General features: G+C 42.8%; 1 protein-coding gene across 2 annotated transcripts in view; it reads left to right on the top strand.

Moving 5' to 3' along the window:
- Window positions 1-17,037: 17,037 nt before the first annotated feature.
- Window positions 17,038-22,273, top strand: part of PRICKLE1 (prickle planar cell polarity protein 1) — a 120,793-nt gene continuing 115,557 nt past the window's right edge. Inside the window, exon 1 of one of the 2 annotated variants that reach the window (XM_008002911.3) lies at window positions 17,038-17,351. The gene's annotated coding sequence lies outside the window, so the exon portion shown is untranslated. The remainder of the gene's footprint in view (window positions 17,352-22,273) is intronic. The other variant, XM_008002916.3, reaches the window with a different exon arrangement.

The raw sequence follows: 22,273 nt of genomic DNA, 5'->3' as shown, positions 1-22,273 counted from the left end.
TGGGTTTTGGCTGGCTTCTTTAATGCAACCTGTTTTATCAGCAAAGCCTTTGTGACCTTTATCTCCTGCCAACCTCCTATCTCATCCTGTGACTAAGAATGCCTAACCTTAAGGAAATGCAGCCCAGTAGGTCTCAGCCTCATTTTACCCAGCTGCTATTCAAGAGGGAGTTGCTCTGGTTCGAATGCCTCTGACAGTAGTATAAACTGCAGAGCCTTATTAAATACTGACAAGATCTCTGCTCCTGCCACCTTCACCCTTCTGGGGAGTATCAGAGCTACTCAAATTCAAATATGCTTTCTAGCTGAGAAGCCTCATTCCTTCCTTTGATCAGTTAGTCATTCATTAATTTATTAAATACTTTTCTTTGCTAGTGTCTACTAGATCCCAGACACTTTAATAGGTGCTGGGGACACGGCAGTGAATAAGACGTAGACCTTACTCTTAAGGCTTTTAGTGGATGAAGGAAAAACAATGATAGAAACAGTATGCATTGGCTGCTTGGAATCCCCTTGAAACTTGAAATCCTGCATGATAGCTCCTAACCCTACTGAGCAGTGTGTGGCACGACATTCTCCACCCACTTCCTAAAGTCAACTGGTTTCAGTGTTGAAAAAGATGAGTGTTTTTTGATAATGGAAGTACCAATATGAAGGTAAAATATCACTCAACGTATAAAGAAATTTGAGGGGAAAAAAGTAAATAAATTACAATCTTTGGAGAGAAGAGCCAGGCTACAGAAGCACCAAACAAGGCAACATAATTTTTTCAAATGAAATGTCTAAGATCGAAAGATAAGTTTTAGCAATTAAGCACATACCTACACGTCAGAATGCCAGGATTTGGGTAGAGTAACGGACAGTCAAACATGTACTCCTAAGTCATACATTGGATCCTGCTACTCTCTTGCTTAAAATCTTCCCTAGCTTCCTGTTACTCACTTAACAAACTCTAAGTACACATACTCACACATATAGTTCATTCATTCAGCAGAACCGCTAATATGTGATGCTACATTGTAAGCAATGGGAATACAAGGCCATGATCACTGTCCTTAAGAATCTCAGTCTAAATTAGAACACAAATTTTTTAAAATGCAATATAATGTCCTCGGAGCCATAGTCACATTATGTACATCGTGCCACAGAAGTACAATGAACGGAGCCAAACTTTCTCCCAGGGGAGAAGGGAAATAACAGCAGGCTTTATAGAGAATGGATATTCACATGACACTTGGAAAAATAAGTGGGAATTCTGAAAGAGATAGAGGAAGAAAAGGCAAAGCAGTAAATTAGGCAAAGTAAAGGGTCTGAAGTCGGACTGTACTTGCTATTGCCTATGGAATGATCCAATTGTCAGATGGATCAGTCAGCCAACCTGGCCTATATACACAGTCTGTACTGGGCAAGTATAACTCTGGACTTCAGGAAATGAGAGGTTTTCTAGGAAAGTATTTCTACTTCAGTCCTTTACCCTTCGGGAGAAGATCTCTGGAAAGAATTGGATAGGAGAGAAAAAGACTACACTCACCACTGACAATCACATGTTTTATATACCTATGTAGCTTATGATTTTATCAGTATATTTATCAATATACTTATAATTTGATGCTCTTTATGAAAAAATCAAAGGTGCTTTTAGTAAAACGTGAAAGGAAAAGTTGTCAGTTATCCATATGATCTGATACATGTAGATAATCTTAATAGCATAAACAAAAAGAGATAATTTGACAATGATCTGGCATTTTAAGCTATATACATAATTGAATGATAAGATATATTTATTTGACACAAGTTTTCCAGGAGCCAGACTTGGTGCTAAATCATTTAAACAACACAACCCCCTCTGAGAGAGCATACATTCTAGTGGGGAAGACAGACAATAAGAATGTAAGTTCAAAAGACAAGTTTGTGACAAGAGCCAGGAGGCTTACCGTGGTATGCCAGTCACTTCTCTCTGAGGCAGCAATACTTAGGCAGAGATTTGAAGTGAGGTTGAAAACTTTTACTTCTAGAGCTCAGTATTTAATTTGGGTTTCCACATAGATAAAATTAATAATTATAGTATAATGGGGGAAAGAATGAATTTTGGAGCTGACACATGGAATCTGAGTTTGGCCACCCTGGGTCATTTACTTCTCATTTCTGCACATGTGTTTCCAGATACAGCCATCATAGTGTCCACCGAACTGAGCCATTGGTAGAATTGAAGGAAGGCAATATCATAATGAGTCAGATGTGTGTTTCTTTTCTTTTCTTTTTTTTTTTTTTTTTGAGACGGAGTCTTGCTGTGCCACCCAGGCTGGAGTGCAGTGGCGCGATCTCGGTTCACTGCAAGCTCCACCTTCCGGGTTCACGTCATTCTCCTGCCTCAGCCTCCCTCCCGAGTATCTGGGACTAAAGGCGCCTGCCACCGCGCCCGGCTAATTTTTTTTGTATTTTTAGTAGACATGGGATTTCACCGTGTTAGCCAGGATGGTCTTGATCTCCTGACCTCGTGATCCACCCGTCTCGGCCTCCCAAAGTGCTGGGATTACAGGTGTGAGACACTGCGCCCGACCCAGATGTGTGTTTCTATATGAATTCATTTATATCACCCAGCAACCCTAGCGCACAGGCACCATTATTGTCTACATTATACAGATGAAGAAACCAAGCATCCAGAGGGTAGAAGTGGGGTTTAAATGGGGATGGTTTGACTACAGACCCAGGCTTTTTAAATAATATTCTATACTGCCCCCTGGTATTAGTAACTAGCAAACAGGGCTTAGTGAGTCTTTTTCCCCTTCACCTGAGATGAATACAGCTTTAGAAAACAGAAATGTTTTTACAAATTTATCCTAAGAAAATAATGGATGAGCACAGAGTTAAAGTATGCTCATCGCTACTAAAGAGTGTTTATTTATTTAGTATTTTTTAAGTTCTAGGGTACATGCACAGGATGTGCAGGTTTGTTACATAGGTAAATGTGTGCCATGGTGGTGTACTGTACCTATCAACTCATCACCTAGGTATTAAGCCCAGCATGTTTATTTTTAAAAATTGTTTTAATATCCTGCAAATGTATCATATAGCCATAAAGTAGTGGTTATAAAACAATATTAAATGATATGGGAAATGTTCTTCACATGTTTAGTGAAAAGCAAGTTTCACCTGTCCAATGTGATCAATTGTTGTAATACATATATGCCCAGAAAAAAAGACATGCATAGTGGGTGGAGAGAGCAGGGAGGAGGGCACTTCTGGCCAAAGTGGGATGCTTGTCCCTTAGGTTGTACAGGGTGGCCGGGGCTTTGTATTTTTGGATTTTTTGTGTCTGTGTTTTTCTATACTTTTCAAAATGTTTGTAATGAACATGTGTTTTTTCAGTACAAGAGAAACAATAGAAATGGAAGTTATCAAAACACTACTCCTTTTAGGACAGCCTATTTGTCTTTGTTTATTCATACAATGTTTTTCTCCTTGTGACATAATACTACTATTAATGAGAATAAAGCATTCCTACCATATGTTGCATTCTCAGTGGTTTAATGAACGGGTTGGACAATCGTAGCTTCTACCCGGCATTTGCGCTCTCCCTCTATCTGGCTGCTATAGGGCACCTTCTCCCCAAGCCCCTCACTCCGAATTTAGTGCTTTCCCTACAAAGGGTCTTACCCTTCTCTTGGGGTCAAAAAAAATTGGGGCAAATGAAATGTGTGTTTTTCTGTTAAAGAGGAGGGGCGTCTCATTCCTTGCTAGCTAGAACAATTAAAACACTGATCTTTAACGTGGAACAGAGGGGAAGGATGGGTTGTTAGAATGAGGCATGTTAACAGCCACTCTGCCACAATGAGAAAATCAGACTGTCTGAATTTAACTGGAAATCTCATCAGCATTCTTCTGTGACTCTAACTACAAATGTTACGTTTATGGTTGCAGAGCCCTGGAGTGCACTAACCCATAAAGCTGATAAATTAGAGGAAGGGTTTGTGCATAACACACAAAAAGATGCTTTGCCTTACAAAAGATTCACCTCGGGGTCTTTTGACTCTATGGACCCCTGTGAACAGCTGTTGTGTTGTTTACAGGTCATTAAGTATTTGGCTGAAAGATGGGTTAAGGCCAGGGTGGGCTTCAGAACTGGGGCCACTATGAATTACAGATCAATTAAATGTGGAAACAGCTTTCCAGTGGGGAATCCCACCCTTCTTTTCTGTCCTCTGTCTGGGAAGGAACTGCTAGGGAGACAAGAAAAGACAGGCAGATTAGCAAGAAAGTAATTTGGGCGTACTTCTGAAAAAACTACCATGTGTTCATGCATAGAGGGTGGGACACCTGTCCCTTAGGCTGTACATGGTGGCTGGGGCTTTGTTGCTCCCAGCAGGACTGCAGTGGGAGGAACTGCGAATCACAGATCCCTGTCAACGTTTGTCTCTGCTGTGGCAGCTTTGGGACAGGACCTCTTGTTTTGCAGACTCCAAAATTCTCCCTAAGAGATGTCTTAAACAGAGGAGGACCCCCAAGGAAGAATTGTCACTGGGCTCTCTAACCTCTACTGTAATTAACAGGCCCTGAAGAAATCTGTATCTCCATTAACTGGTGGACTCAAAGACTACTAAAAATAGAAATAAGATCTACCCATTTTAACTTACCTTATTCCCTCAAAATTCTATGCCAGCTGCTTTCTCTTCAACAGATTACAGAGCTGGGTTTCCCGGTCACCTGAAGTGCAGGAAGGTTTTAGGTTTAACCTTTAAACTCAACCATTGCTTTTCTGTTTCATGTAATGAAAAATTTAATTTTTCTGGCAATTATTGATCTGGTGTCAGTTCTTTATTCTACAGGTCATGATTTATGGCTAGATCATGTGATATACATTGATCCAAGGCTTTTAATGCTCCTTTACAGCATTTATTTTCAGAGCCAGTGCAGGATTTGCTTTCTGATCCAAACAGTAACATCATTTTTAGTGCCACATAAAGGAGTTGACCATAACCTCCCTCTAGTATTAACTGGTACCTGAACTGTTTGGTTCCAGCTCCAAATCCAAGGTGCCTACTCTGGCCAACAGAAGATCAGGATCCTTTCTATATACTGATTATACAGCACCACTTTCACATTTCAGGAGTGGCCTCTAAAAGCAGTTGAACCCGTTGACCAATTATAGCCTAGAAGGACAGCTAAATAGTAATTATGTCAAACCCAACTCCTTTGTCAGATACACTGTCACATACAAATGGATAACACTAAACGATTTTATTTAAAAGGTTTCCCCCATTCAGTTATATAGGACTTCATTTCTGAGCTGAATTATCTTGGAACAAAAGTTAGGATGTGACTTTTGTGTATTCAAAATCAAACATGATTCAGGAGTTAAATTAAGACTTCTCTAGAGCAGAAATAAATAGGAATTTGAGTAATCCCTTTTCTCAAAATACTCCGGGTCGAAGTCTGTCGTTCTCTGCATTTCCTAATGGGAGAATTTGGGGAATTCAATTAAGTATTTATTTAAATTCTTTAAGAGATGAGGAGCTCAGAAATGAGAAAATCCCCCGCATTGTCTGTGGCTACTCCTGAGTTTATTCTTCATTATTTTACTCCAGATCCTTTGGTAGGCATCCTTTTAACAAATTTCTTAAGAGTTTCAATTCTTCCTTTTAGAAATTCTTTTGAAAAAAAAAGATTTAAAGCCTTTCTTTTGTGACAAACTTGATCTTTGAGGGCTTTGCAACTAGTCATATTTCCTACCTTATCTTGGCATCTAGAAAGTACAGTGCCTGGGGAGAAAGACTGGGTAGCTAAGAGAAAAGGTGAGAGGGAGACTTTTCACCATATACACATTTTACCTCTTGAACTTTGAAACCTATGCATGTATTATCTATTCAGAAAATTAATAAAATTTAAGTAAGAATTTCATGGCATAATGGCAACTTAGAAGACTGTCCTTTATTTTGCCATTACTTCCTTCCCATTTTTTGTTGAGAATGACTAGGTTTTGCTTTATTTACTTTTATAATATCCTTATTTGGCCAAATTAAAAGTTAGCAACCTTATGTTATCCTCTGCACTCTTTACTACTTGACTTTTGTCTTTGAATCTAGGTTTCAGGCTTTGACTCTGAATGTATCAATGCCTTTTTTAAAAAACACAGAGACAGGGTCTCACTCTGTTACCCAGACTGGAGTGCAGTCAGAGTATCGCTACGTTGCCCAAGCCGGTCTCAAACTCCTGACCTCAAGTGATCCTCCTACCTTGGCCTCCCAAAGTTCTGGGATTACAGGCGTAAGTCACCACACCTGGCCTTTATCAGTACCTTTCATTAGAAACTGCCTCATTTTGTTTGAATTTCAGCTTTCAGAGACGGGGAGGAAGGAGCCAACAGAGCAGAAAGTGACTATACTAATGTCCTTTTCTCAAAATAACACGAGTTACTGAATGTAAATAGCACTGCTAAAGAAAAAATATATCTGAACTCATTTCTTTTTCCTATAAAGATGAAAATTACTTCTTGGAGATACCTTTTGATATCTGTTTATAGATATCCATTTGCATGTTTATAGGCGATATACACACGCAAATGCATGCACACACAAACACACACCATACACATACAAAGGGTCACACACTAAACTCTAGTGCTCAAAGTTTGTTCCTATCCCCTCACATGGTGAATGAGGAATATGCTACTGTTACTATGCCCTGTTAATGGTGGCCCAGGACCTAGGACCCAGGTCTCCATTATTCCCAGTCCATATGAGCTTTCCATTAACATTAAACCTACATTTAAAATCAATCAGAAACATGATTTGATTTCTAAAAATATCATTGCATACCACTGGGGAAAACCTAACAATTGCAAAAGGTATCTCCAAGAAGTAATTTTCATCTTTATAGGAAAAAGAAATGAGCTCAGATATATTTTTTCTTTAGCAGTGCTATTTATATTCAGTAACTCGTGTTACTTTGAGAAAAGGACATTAGTATAGTCACTTTCTGCTCTGTTGGCTCCTTCCTCCCCATCTCCGAAAGCTAAAATATAAACTCCTTAGCACAGCATCCAGCGTTCTTTAGATGTGTACTTTCCCCTACTCTACTGCATCAAACTACTTCTGGGTTCCTAAACAACCATTTCCCCTCATGTTTTCATGAGCGTGCACATGCTGCCCCTCCACCCAGGACCACTTTTTCCATCAAAACCATCCCTCCCACAATAATTCATTCATAAAGACTCAATGTCACTTCTTCCAAAAGGTTTGCCTGGCCTCACATGTCATTAGTTACCCCTTCCTTTGTGCTCCCATTGCAATTTTGGAGATACGTCTTTCAGCACCTATCTCACCACTCATCATTTCTGGAATATTTGTCTCCCTAATAAAACTGTAAGCTCAAGAATGGCACTGCTATCTTTCTTGCAATTGTCTCCCCATTGTCTACCTAGCATTGTGCTCAGCATACAGTAGGTGATCAATAAATGTTCTCCGAAGGAAGAGCGAGGAGGAGGAAGAAAGACCATCAGTTGAGATGCAAACAGAATGAAAGCTCTCCTGCATGTTCCCTTTTGGATTGTGGTCAAGGAAAAGAATGTTTTCACCTTGGCTAGTGGCCCGGAAATAACTGCATAAAAAGAGCCTTTACAGAAACCATGCAACCCAGGCCTTGAGGAAGAAAGCAGGTAGGCACACTGTTTGCTGCCTTATTCTCTTCTTCATACTTAGGCACGTGCCTGTGAAACATTCTCTTTGCCCTGCACAAAGGCAGAGAAGCCTGCCTGATTAGCCTTTAGTATTGAGTGACATACAGAACGACTTAGGCCATGCTTACGTAATTGTTATTATACACAAAACTAAGAATGGCGACTTACCAGCCCATGGTGTATGCTGCTAATCCATTTTACCACTCATTCCCTAGTCTCTTGAACTTTACTTAAACACTAGTTTCTCCAACTGGGAAGGGACAAAAGGAAAAAGCAGGAGTCTGACCGCCAAGTTCTAATCCCCACTGTGCCATGTAACTGTGAGCGCATTTTCTCTCTTTGAGAAGTCTCAGTTTCTGCTTCTATAAAATGACATGCTTGGACTAATGATTCCCCCACAGCTCTTCTAGATCTAAAAACTATTATTTTGTGTAAGAGCATATCAATCTATGGAATTACATACTGAAAAAAATAGAACAGTAATCAACCAATATTCATTACATTTAGTTTACGTGCAGACACAGTACCAAGTGCATAGGTGTATGTAAGGGATATAAAAAAGTCTAGGAAATGGCTCCTGCCCTCCATGGGCCAACAGCCTAATCAGAGCTTTAAAACACACCGAAACCATGCCAAGTATTGTGAGCAGATGTGCAAAGTGCCAGGTGAACAGTAGAGATGATAAAACCTTAGACACCAAATAGCCAATACATTAGAAAACCTCACTCAGAACAAGGGGAGAATGAACCACTGAAATGATAAGAATGCGGCTAGCTTCCCATCCTTTGATGCTCATAAATCAGTGAAGAATAAGCCATGGCTTTCTATTAGACATTTTAAATCAATGTCAGCTTCTAATTTAAAAAGTGAGAAGAAAAGAAAATGTAGTATTCTGTTATTAACCCTCAGTACTCTAATAAAAATAATATTCATAATAATAATAAAAAACGTGCCAAGTGCCAGGCCTGAATCCATTGATGGGCAGTTGCACTACGTAAAATCATATGACTTAGATCAGTTTTCAACAACTTTGCCTCTATGGAGGTGCTCCCTGATAGCCACATCCACCTCAATTCTGGGGAAAAATAGTATCAAGACCTTTCTACCATGATTGTAACAAGAGTTTTGTTTCCTCTGGCTGTGTTTTGAGAGTTACCTCTCCTTTCTCTTCCTTTTTCCCCTAACACTGTCACTCACACACTTCTCCTGATTCCTGCAAAGTGAATCAATGAGCAAAGATATAAACATCCCACCACATTCTTGTTTCTCTCAGGCCCTGCTGACAGACTTGCCTGCCTGTTTTAACCTATTTAACCAGACAGTAAGAATAAGAAAACTATAGCTGCATACAGGCAAATTCCAATTTCAGATTAGAGGAGATTTCATACAACTTGCAAATGTAGGAGTTCAAGTGCCAGCCAGACGTATAGGCTGGGATCTCACATCTTGAGTCATTCATTTGGGGAAAATTTATTCCCGATTCTTTGACTTCATTTTAGCTCCTTATCTCTATGGGCTTTTTTTTTTTTTTTTTTTTTTTTTTTTTTAGTTATCATATTGAATTATTCTGTTTTGGTGGCTGAAATAGTACTTTTTAGCAAGAGTGGGTTGGAACTCTGAAACTCTATAAAAAGGACTAAGTGTGCTGATTTGTGTGTTTCTCTCTAAGGCTCCTTAAACTTCATTATTTTATAATGTAGAAAGTAAATTAAAAGAGAAATTTCCTGTCAGATAACTAATCCTAAAAATTAAAATATTGCCGTTTGATTATTGTTTTAATCTCCCATTTGCCTTTTAACCTAATGGGTTTAGTAAACCAATTTCCTTTATACATTTCACTCAATCGCATCAAGAGTGACATATTATTTTGCTAATGCTTTAGGACAGTAATGTAGAGGAGAATGTGTTCTAGTCACATGGTTAGCATACTAACATAAAAGACTAATATCTAGGCCCATCAATGGCTCTCATTCACCAGAAAGCCACATCCTGGTAGCAGGGGTTCTAGCCTGGGAATCAGTTCCCTGGAGTTCAAAAATGAGAGCTGCTTCAAGCTGCTCCTAATTCCTTCCTAGCATCCACTGCTATATCTGGATTTTCAGAGTTGGGAGCAAAACCAATAATTTTTCCATAAGAAAATAGAGTGTAAATGTAGTAATCTCTATTTGAAAGCTTTTTATACTTCCAACTCATAACCACTATTGAACATGTCACTCTTTTTCTTATGCTTTCTTGAGTTTTGTTTTACTTTAGTGCCTCACAGATCCTGAGCTCGGGCTGGGAGTTGTGGTCGGGGGCAGGAGTGTGCCTAGGAAGGGTGGAATTCTTTAAACTCAGACCTCTGGGGACTTCTGCCCCAGCAACAGCACTAGTGAAAGGAAAAGCTAATGGAGTCATTGTAGGTCACACTTGAAGAGATGTATGGAACATCACGTGCTATCTATAGGAGTTCTTCAAGCCTGGGGTCAAAAGTAGCAGAATAAGCAACATTCTGAAGCAGGAGCTGCTATCTTTTATAGGAATGAGAGAATATATAGTAAAATCTAAGATCTCGAGTTTCAGAGGTAGAGGATTGATTTTAGTCCTCCTTCAGTGACTCAACTACAAGTCCCAGAGTTCTTTTTATATGAAAAAAGAGAAAATGAAAGCACCATTTAACCCAAGACATTTCCCAAAAGAACATTAGAAGCCAGCATGTCACTCAGTCTTAAGTTTCTGTAAGCTCCCAGAGTAAAAAAAAAAAAAAAAATTCAGTCTTGAGTGTCTCTACATTGCACCAAGAAGATCTGAAATAAAATAAGATTAGTAGCTTTGAGCAAAAAGGACATTTATTTATCCTTTTCCTCTCTCTTTCTCAAATTCACAGGTATGTGAAATCAATATTGTGGGTTTGAAGTATAAATAAGAAAGCCAGAGTCAGAGAACCAAAATAAACCAACCACCAATCTATTCTGCAGTCTCAGCCCCTCCATTTTGCTAGTAGAGGTCTGAAATTAATCTTGTTTCCCGAAGTTGGGTATCTGCTATGGAGCTCCTTCAAGCCATAGCTGTGCCCCCAATCATATGTACACACCACTGGATTTCACACTACTTCCTAATTTGACCACTGGGACTCTGGTCCACACCTGAACTTTAGCTCCATTGGCTGAACCATAACAACCTGACATTTCCTCTTCCTGGGAGGTTAGACTCCGCCCCTAACCCCTAATTGCTGCTTTACCTAGCTCACTGCCTCCCCATCCTAAGGCTGACTCTACTGTCCAAATATGTGGCCCCAACCTCCTTCACACTGTGAACCACACTAGGCTTGGCTGGATCACCTTAGGGTATGGGCTGGCTGGCCCTACCTGCCCCCACCTCACTCCCTTCTCCCTACCAGCTCTCCATTAAGGTCCCAGTATCTATTTATCTTTCAGTGGATACTGAGCACCTACTCTGTTCTAGTCACTGTGCCAGGCATTGGAGTCGCAACACTGAATTAGGCAGCATTCTGCCCTCCAGGGACACACTAATGGAAAAGGCAGCAAATCAAAGATGACAAAGATTGCTGTGACAAAGGAATGAACCCTGACCCAATGTCCTCCTTCCGCTCATCTTTCAGCAGAGGGGAAATGGCCTTCAATTCTTGCATATGTACTAAGTAAACTCAGCTTTTACATGAAATTCTCAATTCAGCTCAGTTGACTGTGAAAATATATAATTCATTTTTTAATGAACAACACAGAATAGTTGAGTATTGCCCAAGGATTATAATCTCAAAATCACCGCTGGCCATACTCCCAAAAGCCTGGTGAAAGCATATTTGTGGAGGATTGCCCAAAGGAAGTGCAGATCAGCTTGGTCTGCTTTACAGAACTACTATAAACTGCTGAATCCTCCTGGGGTCCCCAAAGCCCACCCATCAAACCCTTCGAGGGCCTCCTTTAAACCTCTTAGTGATGGGACTCTCGGGCTGCATGGAGCACAGTTTGCTCTGGGCAGCTTAAAACTTAGAAGAGGGTTGGTACTGCTCTCTTCCTGAAATGCCCTCTTCTTTGGTATTCATTCAACACTTTCTCACTAACTCCTTCCTATCTCTTTGGCTTCTTCTTTTAGCCAATTTTGAAGATTACTTTCTGTGGCCATCCAAAACGGAACTCCTTATCTTCTCCCACAAAACTTGTCCCCGCTTTTAAGCTCATACATGCCTTAGCCTCTGCCCACCTCTGCAGGTTCATCCAAGCCTCCACCTCACTGCTCTCCTTTTGTGCCCCACACTGCAGCCAGACTGGACATATTTCATGTCCTTAGATTCAGCCTACTTGCATTCACCTCCTCACCTTTACACATGATGTTCCCTCTGCCCAAAATGCTTAGACATATGAGCACACACACCTACACGCCTACATCTTACCCTCAGATAGTTCATCTTCTAGTTGCCTCTTCTTCCAAGAAGTCTTCCCTCACTCTACCTCCATCCCCTCCAACTATGCAATACCAGAACACTTTGGACTACTCACTTTATTGTAATTGTCATATATTCTGTTAAGTGCCGTTACAAAATGAAGTGATTTTTTTTTTTTTTTTTTTTTTTTTTTTGAGATGGAGTCTCACTCTGTCTCCCAGACTGGAGTGCAGTGGTGCAATCTCAGCTCATTGTAACCTCCACATCACAGGCTCAAGCAATTCTCCTGCCTCAGCCTCCCAAGTAGCTGGGATTACAGGCACCCGCCACCATGCCTGGCTAATTTTTGTATTTTTAGTAGAGGCAGGGTTCACCATGTTGGTCAGGCTGGTCTTGAACTCCTGACCTCAGGTGATCCATCCTTCTCAGCCTCCCAGAGTGCTGGAATCACAGGCGTGAGCCACCATGACCGGACAAAATGAAGTAATTAAATTGCTCTTCTAAAAAATAAATTTCATTGAATTCACGGGTGCTCTGAGAAATATCCCCAAGAAACACATTGTGAGTGCTCTGTGAGGATGTTGTTCACCATTTCTCCAGAGCCTTCTTCATGGCGACCTGGGGTGATTCTTTCTGCTCTTCAACTAACTAATAGTCATGCTTCTCCTAAGAACAGGATTGTTTTAACTTAGATACCTTTTCCATTGTGTAAGAATGACGTAACCATTGTCACATTGGCTGTTAGAAATCTGAAAACTAAATTGTGTCTCAGTCTTTGTGGGATGAATTTTATGAACTTGTCTCATTTCTTTTTCTCATCTTTCATACCTACTTTCAAGTTATGCTAACTTGCTATGTGTTATTGTTACATAACAGTAAGTGGACATAAATCTTTTTTGGAATAAAGGAATAACTAATCAAATAAATAAAATGATAGAGGAGTATAAAGTTCAACAGAGAAAAGTAGCCTCTAAATGGTGGAAGGGTGTACCAAACAGTACTCCTTAATTTGCAAGTCACTTAAACCCCAAATTGACTTAAATGACAACAAAATAGTAAATTAACTGAAAAGTTTAGTGGTATCTCATTTTCAGGTAGAGTTTGTTCCAGGAGCTCAAATCATGCCATCAGATCCTGTTCTCTCACCATGTCTCCCTTCTATCCTCCATGCTTGCTTAATGCTCAGGCTTCATGTGGTGACAAAATAGTTTCTGGAATCTAGACGTTTGTATTCCAAGATGTATGTTTAAAAGACAGAAGAACAAGAGAATATCTCCTGTCTATGAATAAAAAATCCGTAAGGATAGAGACTTTGGCTATTTGGTTTACTGTTGAATTCCCAGCAAGGCGGTGGCTAGCACATAAGTGATCGATAAATACTTGTTGAAGTTGTTGTTGTGGAATCACTAAGAGCTCACGCACAAATCCCAATACCTGACTTGGGTCACATGCCCATCCCTGAACTAATCTTTTGGTCAGGGGATCCAGTGCTCTAATTCTCCAGGTCTGGGTCACCTGATCCTAACACCAAAACCAGGGATGAGTCTCCAACTAATCCATGTGCACTGACAGTGGGAGAAGGTTGTTCCTCAAGGGAAATCAGGGGCATTACAAAGAAGGAGAAACAAGCTTGGTGGGCAAAACAATAAATAATGCACATCAATGGACTACCAAGAAGGTGATGTTGGAGTCGAATTGTAAAGGATAAGCAGGAGTTAGCTAAATAAAGAGGGCAATTTTCAGCAGGTAACATTCTAGGTATTTTCAAAGCACAGAGTCATAAAACACCCTGATGCTTTTGAAGAAGTGTAAATAGTTTAATATGGTTAGAGCAAACAAGGGAGGAGAGTAGTTAAAAAAAAAAAAAAAAAAAGCCAGAGAGATAGGCACAGTGCAAATATGAAAGACCTTTAGAACTAATCCAAGGAGTGTGCACTCTATCCTGAAAGCCCTGAAGAGCGTAGGTAGGATTTTCAGCCTGGGAACACGCCTGACAGCCAGGCCCTGGCATATCATTACAGGGTCAACACTGATTCATTCTGCAAAAACTGGGCGGGGCTGGGTCTGCAGGTCAAAGAAAGGAGTCCCATGTGTGGATGAACAAGAGACACAGGGAGCAGAAGCCAAGCAAATCCTAGGAATCAAATAGACCTGGGAATCGAACAAAGACTGCTAACACTGTCCAATTGTTACTTAAGTCTCAAGCTTGTGGCCCACATTGTCATGAATTCTTCATCTAAATATGAAAATCCTCTTTAGTGAGCCAGGACACATTCAGAGCATGACATAGTTGGGTATTGTACTAGTTTGCTGGGGCTGCCATAATAAAGTACCACAAACTGGGTGGCTGAAACAACTGAAATTTATTGTCTTACGATTGTGCAGATGGAAAGTCTGAGATCAAGGTGTGAGTAAGGTTGGTTCTTTCTGGGAGCTGTGAGGAAGAATCTGTCCCGTGCCTCTCTCCTGGCTTCTGGTAATTTGCTGGCAATCAGTGATGTTCCTTGGCTTGCAGAAGCATCACCCTGATCTCCACCTTCACCTCTACGTGGTGTTCTTCCTGTATGCACGTCTGTCTCCAAATTCTGTTCCCCACCTCTTTTGAGACACGGTCTCACTGTATTGCCGAGGCTAGAGTGCAGGGGCACCATAATGCATCACCACAGCCTTGATGTCCTGGGCGCAAGTGATTGTCCTGCCTCAGCCTTCCAGTAGCTGGGAACATAGGTGTATACCCATGCCACCACACCTGGTGATTTCTTTTTTCTTTTATTTTTGGAGAGACAAGAGCTCCCTGTGTTGCCTGTTGCCCAGGCTCATCTCAAACTCCTGGGCTTAAGTGACTCTCCCATCTTAGCATCCCAAAGTGCTGGGATTATAGGTATGAGTCACTATGCCCGGCCCAAGTTTTCCCTTTTTATAAGGATAAAAGTCATATTGGATTAGGACTGACCTTAGTGACATCATTTTAACTTGATTAACTCTGCAAAGACCTTATCTCCAAATAAGGTGGCATTCTGAGGTACTGCAGGTAAGGACTTCAACACGAAATTTTGAAGGACACAATTCAATACACAAAAATGCTATTTTTAAAAAGAAGTTGCAGCCGTACTCAGTGGCTCACGCCTGTAATCCTAGCACTTTGGGAGGCTGAAGCAGGCAGATCACCTGAGGTCAGCAGTTCGAGACCAGCCTGGCCAACATGGGGAAAACCCGTCTCTACTAAAAATACACAAATTAGTTGGGCGTGGTGGCAGGCACCTATAATCCCAGCTACTCAGGAGGCTGAGGCAGGAAAATCGCTTGAACACGGGGGCGGGGCGGAGGTTGCAGTGAGCCCAGATCGCGCCACTGCACTCCAGTCTGGGCGACAACAGTGAAACTCCGTCTCAAAAACAAACAAACAAACAAACAAAACAAAACAAACAAACCACTAGCAAGTGGAATTATTTCAAAAGCAACAGCCTTGTTTCCTGAGTGATCTGAGCTCAGGAACTCTGCCTGGGCATCTAGAGAGGAGAAAGTACCTACAGCGTGGGGAGATCTGAGTCAGAATTACAGAGCACAGTGCTGAAGCCAAACATTTTCCTGGATTTAGACCGTTTCCTCCTCCATTTGCCTTTATTTCCTTGCATCCTTTTTTTCATCGGCTCCATTTTTGCTGAGTATTCCTTTGCTTTATTCCCAACGAAAATCGAAAAGACTTGGTGTTCTGAAACATTCTGAGACTGGCAGTTTTGATTTTTCTTAAAGGGATAAAAATTGCATCAGTCAACACCTCCCTTCACACTCCCCCCACACACATCCTCATCTTCCTGGAAGACGATACAGTATCCTGGAGAGTTGTGGAGAGGGTGGAGAGGATGAAGAGGTCAAGGAAGCCCTGGCTTTGCAGAGGCACCTGTCAAGTTCGGGTTAACAGCTGCTGCCTGTGTCTGCCCTCTGCAGCCCAGGGAAATAGTACCCACACGGTGAGAATCCACCGATCCGGAACTGGAAAGGGTGGGGGGTTCTAAGGTTTAGGGTGACACAAACGTCAGGGCAGAACTTTCAAACAGGCTGAGCTCCAGTTCAACGTGGGTGAATGCGCCTAAGGGCCCAGCTCTGGGAATTGAGCAGACTGAAAACGTGGAGAGTAGTTTAGCCAATGAAAAATTGTCACCGTGTTCGGATCGATGCTTTGAACCCGGTTTTAAGTGCGCCACGCTCACTTGGGTCAGGCTCTGGACATTGCGGTGGGCTGAGGTTCTCGCGGGCACGACCCCCCACACTGAGTTTTCATGGACATGACCAGAGCCGTCGAGGCGGGGAAGGGAATGGACTAGAGGCTGAACTTTGGCTTCTTCCTCTGAGAGATCACTCCTCCGGTTCCGGGGCAGAGACTCAGATCATCCTGTGGGATTACACGAGATAGGATCGAGTCCAAACGGGTCCCCAGAGCGGCTAGGCGCGCCGGAAAGAATCTAAGTGTTTAATTAACTGCCCCCTTCACACACACCCCAAAGGAGAAGGAACTCAAATAGGCATCCCCACCTAAATCGTTTGATCAGAGGAAATTGGGTTTCTCTCCCCACATCCCGCAACCCACCCCCTTCACTCTTCCTGTCTTTCAGTCCATCAGGATTGTTGGTTTAAAAAAAAAAAAAAAAAAGGCATATAATCGGGGGCGGGGCAGAGGCTCCGAGCGAGCCGCACTTGCGAATCTGAGACGCGCCGGGGTGAACTTCTTTCTCCCTGCGCATAATCCGCCTGCTGCTGTGCCCCACCGGCTGCGCGCGGAGCGGGTCCCAGCTCTGCTAGCCTCCCTGCGCCCGCGCGCGGCCGGAGCCCGGCCGGACCTCGCTTTCGGGGCCGAGCCGGGGAACGCGTGGGCGCGCGCCCAGCGGCCTCGATCCCGCGGCTGCGTCCGCGCTCCGCGTTTTCGCTCGCGCCGGGCCCGGCGGCCGAGGGCGGGGTGCGCGGCTGCGGCGCGGCGCGCGGCTTCGGAGCCCGAGCGCACTCAGCCTGCAGCCCAGCTGCCAGCGCCGCCTCCCGCGGCCGACGCCGCCCGACAGCGCGCCCGGAACATGCCAGCCTCGCGCCGCCTGCGCTGACTTCCCCGAGACGCGCCGCGGCCAGCACGGAGACTTTCTGGGCCCTGGATGGTTCGTGCGCTGCTCATCCTTGCCCACCCCTGACGCCGCAGCCCGCAGTCCCGCAGCCCCGCAGCCCCGCAGCCCCGCAGCCCCGCCGCGCTGCCGCCCCGCCGCGGCGCCGAGGACAGGGCAGTCGAGTTGCGTCTCCCTCGCGCGAGGTGAGTGGCAGCCGGGATCCCGGCGGGTTCCGCAGAGGGGGCTGCGGCGCGGTGGTGGGGGGCGAGCGCCGCAGGGGCAGGGCCGGGCACTTCGCTGGCACCGCCGGGGTCTGTGACAACCAGACTGGGTCGGTGTCGCAGAAGATCAGAGAGAAGGTCATAATCGGTTTGTTGGTATGTAGAGAGGGAAAGCAGTATACTGGCTGCGGCATCGCGAGGGCTTCACAGAGGCTCCCCGCATGGCTCCTGTTTACTGCATCACAACCAACTCTTCCCTTGGTTTTCTCCGGCGTGGAAACCGGTTCTGTGGCCCGAGGGTCGGGGCGATGCGGGGCGCCGGGAGGCGAGGGTGCGTTGGCGTGTTCCCGCCGCTTAGGATCGCCTGTCACCTACTGGCGTCCGGAGGGAGGGTCCCGATTCTCTCCTCTCGCGCTTGGGGAAAGGGCTGGTGGCTTTTTGGCAGGGGCGAATCAACTCCCACCACTCTCTCAACCCCCTGCCCCGCGATGGTGTTTTCTGAATGTAGCACGGACATAGGAAAAAATGGGAGCGTCTTCCTCTCTTGAGGTAGAAAAAGTTGAAGAAACTAGGCATGTTAGTAATTATTAGGAGCAGGACTCAGGATGCAGCAGAAAGCTGTTAAATTTTCATTGCCCTCTAAGAAAAACAAACAGCTTCGCCAGTGACTATTGGCAGTGCTGTGTTATTCTTGGGACTTTGGGAAAATTGTTCACAGATTGTCTTCAGGAGGCTGAAGAACGAGGTTGGGGGTTGGGAGAGAGGGAGGACGGCTGGCATCACGCTGAGTTCCAGCTTGCCTAAGGAGGGTTCAGGATCACAAGCCGAACACGTTTGGTTGCTGATTTTTAAAAGGATATCAGCGGCAGAACTGAGGCTATGAACAAGGCGAACACACCACGGGAACCAGCCTAAAGAAAAAAAAAAAAAAACCCACCACCACCACCAACAAAAAACGTGTAAAAATCTGCCTCTCCTGCAGAGTTCACATGCTTTTGTGCTATAAAATGGATGCATGTATATGTGTCTTTTAGGATAAATTTTATGAATGGCAAATCAATGAAATTGTATCTTGTATCTGTTCATGCATACAGTGTTGTCTACTGCCTCGTTTTAATCAGTACTTCGGAAGGCTGTGCCTGCAGTTGATGTTATATAATTGACGTGGTTCACCATCAGACATTTTTTTAATGTACTTTTGGAGTAGAGGGAACTTCCATCTGTCTTTTCAGACACGCCCAAGGTGTAGACGGGTGAGGGTTGCTAATGTTTGCCGTAGTCCGGCTCCAGATGTGTGAGCTCAGCTGTTGCCTGTCACTTAGGTGACAACTGGCCCTTTCCCACTAAGCCTTTGCTGTCTCCATTATCCTCAGTGAAGTGTCAGTGTTCACCCGCCTTCTATTATCAGGAGTGGACTCTAGCCCCTTGGGAGCCGGCAGCCTTGTTTGACCGTCCCCAACATTATATCTATTTTCAGACTCTAGAAAGGAAAAAAAAAAAAAAAAAATCCCATGACAGCAAGATAGATACATTTTGAATTGAGCATCAACTTAATCCAAAGATTCTGCTTTAATCAAGATAGCTCTGTAAGGATGACGCAATATTTGTCAAGCCTTTTCTCTGGAACAATATTTACTCCCACCAGGGGATTTTAAACTTAAACAGCAGCCATTCATCTTGCTGTCTGGTGGAGCCTGGTTCAGTTTGCCTCCAATGTGGTCCTAGCCTTGGTGGCTAGGATTGGCCTGGGACAGGAATCTGTCATTGTAGCCCAGCTGGAGCCTGAAGAAAGCAAAATACAGCACCTGCTGGTACCAGAGGGTTTCTAAATGCCATCAACTGGCGAGTCAGGAAACACAGAAGGAGATATTTTACAAGCTCTTCCAGAAATGTTTATACAAAGGATTTAGAGGTTAACAATGCATGTGCTCTACATATTAAAACTGGAAGGTGCTACGAATAAATGGATGTTACCCACAGTTAAAAGGTTTGCACACTTGCTGATGAACTTGAAAATCTCTAAGTTTAATAGGTTGTGGCTAACATAGTATGATTCATTCTTATAAATAAGCCTCAAAAGGAAGGAAGGAAGGAAAAGAGGGAGGGATGGAGAGAGGGAGGGAAAAAGGAAGGAAATACTGGATAGTTTATAGAGATAGACATATTGATGCAACTGAATGGGCTTAGTAAGTTAATTTTTCCATCTTTAATTTGGTACTAAGTGGCGAGTTATCACTGAGTGAGCCTGTTGGTTCATAGGTTTTAAAACGAAAAGTGATGTATTTTACTAAAGTGACAGATTCAATCAGTTCTGCCAGTAACACTAGTGAAGCTTAAAAAGCTTATTATGTTTTTATAATCAAGGTCCATGGAACCACTGTTTGTCCATGGTGGGTGGTGGTGTAATAAGTCAGCTTGAGTCTCTCAAATAAAATCTAATATTAGCTAGGGAGAAATAAAGATCCCCTGTAGGGTTAATAGCTGAACTCTTAACTTTAGAGTCAGATGTAGGTAAAAGTCTAGTTGTTCCTAATATTCTCTCCTATGATAATTCTGAAAAGACCAAAAAAGTTAAATTTTGTAGTTTCTTTGATTACACCTTTTAAAAAGCAGCTGGTTTCTCTAAAATATCTTATAATTACTTGAAAGCAAAATACAAAGACTTGAGTATTATGAGTGATTGTCTATAATACTCATGAAAAGGAACAAGAATCTTTACAAACTATTTTCCAGTAATTAAGTAACTCTCTTAATGGCCTATACCTATATTTTGGGTTGTCTAATATTATGGGAAACAATTTTCAGTAAAGATTGTCATTACTTGCATTCTAGTTACTACAGTTAACTTCCTGCTTAAAGTAGTTTATAAAGGGCAAATTTTTCCTTTTAAAGAAAGACAGGAAAGCTACATGCAGTGGTGCTTGGCTCTATAGCCCCAGCTACTGGGGAGGATCGCTTGAGTCCAGGAGTTCAAGTTGAGCCGAGGCTACATTGTGAGACCCCATCTCTGGGAAAAAAAAAAAAAAAAAGTGATTAAAAAATCAAAATGATTCTCATCTGTGAATAGAAATGTTAAAAATATCACTTGGCTAGGATAGACTCTTCCCCCTTGGAAAAAATAGTTGTCTCTTTCATCTCCATATTATGTAAAATAATACCAACTGTTTAACCCTTATTAGTGAGAGAATGTTAAGATTGCTTAAATATATGTATAATTATTCCACAATAAAGAGAAGGAGTTAGGAAAGTGAAAGGTTTGTGTTTCTGGGTTGCTTGGTTGGTGGGTTGGTGTTTTAAGGGACCATTACTACTTTTTCTTCTGGTCACAGAAGAAAGGATTATTGGATTGCACACTAGTTTCTTTAGAAGGTTGGTGTGAGCAAGCAAGTAGAGAGAGGGAAGTACGATAATCTGGGCATCAAGACCTGCATTGTTGCAGTTCCTCGAAACCTCACGCAGCCTATGGAGCCAGCACTCCAGAACACGTGCCAAGGACCAAGACGGCATTGAGGAATCTGGAGCAGCCCCTAGCCTCTAACTTCCCCATCTCTGGACACACAGAAGTGTAGTACCTCATCTGCCCCAGTAACTGGTAACCACACCCCCATTGTTTATGTTCATGCTGAACTGAAGTGGAGGTTAATTACCTATGTGTTGATGAATGAACATTTTGGAGCAGTGAAAAAAGCCTGGCCTAAAACTGTATGGGGAGTCCGAGTAAGCTGCTGTTTCCCTCCTTCCCCTCTCTCCTGAAGCAGGGATGGCGAACGAGACAGGCTTTACAGGTTGGAGCACACTGATGTCATGACACTTCTGGCACAGAGATATGACAGAATAATCAGATCACTTTTCTGTATGCCAGAATGACACGATTTTTCCAAGAACCATTCCTGAGCCACTGGTCCACTGGCATTGACTATTTCCAGTTATGGGGGGTAGGGAGGGTGATCAAACCTCTCAGAATGTAATAATTCTTCCTATGTCTCTGTTTTATGCACTTGTTTAGACTAAATTCTAAATGCATTTTGGTTATTTTTGAAGGGACCTCTCCAGGAACAAGAATGATTGCCCAACCTGAACCTATTAGACCTTTCCAGCTTCATTTTCCTATAAAGAGAGATTTTACATATAAAATAAAAGTTAAAATGTCAGCCAGGCAGAAGCCAATGTAAACATTTTAAAACGTAGAGCTGCAAACTAGCAAGCAGCTATCATTTGCCTTTACTTAACTTTTCTCCCCTAAGTTTGGTCCTAAGCGAGCCTAAAAGTCAACTGACCAATTCAACAGCAGTTGCATTTTTCTCACTGGTAGATTTGGGGTAAACTCTTGGGAGAGATGCCTTTCATTTCTAGTGGATTACGCTTCAGGAAAAAAAAAAAAAAAGGGCTGTGTTATTTCAGTTGTTCTGGTACTGAAGTCATGGACTTCTTTCTAGGAGTTTTGTCCCAGCTGCTGATTTATAACACCCACCAGCTTCTGCTTTGCGTGTGCTTCTCTCTATGTCCTTTTCTCGTTGGGTCTCTGGAAGAAAGATCTGTCAATAACGCAATGAAAATATTGCCCTGAGATGCAGACCGGTAAGTAGACGCCTCCATGCTGACCACTCTCGCTCAGCTGCCCTTCTTTTATCTGAGGCAGAGATCCCCTGACTGGCAATTATGGTCTTTGACTTTGGTAACAATTCTGTTTGAAATGTTTCCAATTATACACAATATTGGCGGCATGTAGCAGCTGCATGCCAAAAAGCATTTCAAAGTGTGTTCCAAGACTCAGGCTGTGATTGCTTTTAATTTAAATAAAGGCTATTTGGTTTCCTGTGATGTTTTTTATAACCACCTTTCCCCCCATTTTTGTTGCCTTTAAAAAAAGAAGTCTAATATAAAGTAGCCACCACATCATGTGC

The sequence above is a fragment of the Chlorocebus sabaeus genome, chromosome 11 (assembly GCF_047675955.1).
Source record: "Chlorocebus sabaeus isolate Y175 chromosome 11, mChlSab1.0.hap1, whole genome shotgun sequence".
NCBI classification, from domain to species: Eukaryota; Metazoa; Chordata; class Mammalia; order Primates; family Cercopithecidae; genus Chlorocebus; species Chlorocebus sabaeus.
This window is presented reverse-complemented; position numbering and strand designations above follow the sequence as displayed.